This window comes from Mastomys coucha, unplaced genomic scaffold (genome assembly GCF_008632895.1).
Source record: "Mastomys coucha isolate ucsf_1 unplaced genomic scaffold, UCSF_Mcou_1 pScaffold11, whole genome shotgun sequence".
Taxonomy (NCBI): domain Eukaryota; kingdom Metazoa; phylum Chordata; class Mammalia; order Rodentia; family Muridae; genus Mastomys; species Mastomys coucha.
This window is the reverse complement of record NW_022196893.1, coordinates 12225059-12226583: the sequence shown is the minus strand read 5'-3', so window position 1 is coordinate 12226583 and position 1525 is coordinate 12225059. Positions and strand designations below refer to the sequence as shown.

The following is a 1525-nucleotide window of genomic DNA, read 5'->3' as shown; positions in this document are numbered from 1 at the left end:
GGGTGTGGGAGGGAGAAAAGAAAAGAAAAGAAAAGTTTTCTTTCCCAGTGAACCAAACTATGATTGGTTTGAATTACCAGATACACTGAAATCAGTGGTATTTGAAAACCTTAAGTGTGGGAAGCCACTTCATAAGCACATCGCCATTACAAGATGGCGATGACATCTGGCTTGCCGTTGGCATAAAAACGCCTTGTGCGCGTGTGCCTGTAAATCCCAACGATCTGCGGCGGAGTGCCTTTGGTCACGTCAAATGGCCTGATGGTCTCACAGCCTATTATGAGTCGCCACGTCTGAGGCGGGCATAGAGCTCTATATAAGGGAAGGGTTTTGAGATAGTCGGGGTCCTCCTCAACTGAAGCTTGTGATCTCGCTCTCAAGATACATTAAAGCTTGTACTGCAGAAGGATCCTGTGTGTGCCGCGTTGTTCCTGCTGGCGGGAGATAGCGCGGGACACTTAAGGAGCTGGAAAAGTGGATTGGAAGGAAAATGAAGCCTGATAGCAGGTCTGCTAACTATTCACGGGTGTAGTTACCACCTTCAGCTATGGCGTAAATCAGGCGACAGATGCCTACAGATGAGCTTCTCTCTTCGGTCAATGGGTGGAGTGCTAACCAAAATAACTTGGGCCACAATAATATCTGAGGAACTGTGAGATTAAAACTGAAATTAGTAAGCGATTAAGTGAATGACAAGCTGGTGCTGCCACAGGGTGGGAGATCATGGAACGGAGAGTTATCAGTGAAGGAAATGAGCCACTTTCTAGATCATTGTGTACAACACCTTATAAGCCTCTGTAAAAAGTGTTTCCTAGGAGTTTTAGTTTTAAAGGAGTGACATTTCTTTCTCTCTTTGTAGACATGATCTTACAAAGTAGCTCTAGATGGCCTGGAACCTGGTGTGTAGATCAGGCTGGCTTTGAACTCACAGATATCTGCTTGCCTTTACCCCCCACCAAAAGTGCAGGGGTTAAAGGTGTGTACCAATACCCAAGGAGCTGAAGGGGTTTGTAGCCCCATAGGAGGAACAATATGAATTAACCAGTACCCTCAGAGCTCTCAGGGACTAAACCACCAACCAGAGTAAACATGGTGGGACTCATGACTCCAGCGGCATGTGTGGCAGAGGATGGCCTAGTCAGTCATCAATGGGAGGAGAGGCCCTTGGTCCTGTGAAGGCTCTATGCCCCAGTGTAGGGGAATGCCAGGGCCAGGAAGCAGGAGAAGGTGGGTTGGTGGGCAGGGGGAAGGGGGAGGTAATCGGGGTTTTTATTGGAGGGGAAACCGGGAAAGGGGATATCATTTGAAATGTAAATAAAGAAAATTGTAGGATGCCGTCTCGCAGTTCTTACCTGCGTGGGGTTCTACGAACCGAGGATTTGGAAACCTGTAATGGGTGATAGAGAGAATAGAGACAGACGCCAGGAGAAATGGGTCTCATCAAGGTGCAACTTTATTTAGTGAACACGGAATATATATATACTTAGATAAGCACAGGCATGTATTTTACATTCAGGTGAGAACA

The 1525-nt window shown here is 46.9% G+C and overlaps 1 protein-coding gene across 5 annotated transcripts in view; it reads right to left on the bottom strand.

The window, feature by feature from the left end:
* Xpnpep3 (X-prolyl aminopeptidase 3) overlaps window positions 1-1525 on the bottom strand; it is a 50196-nt gene that overhangs the window by 13967 nt on the left and 34704 nt on the right. The window lies entirely within an intron of this gene.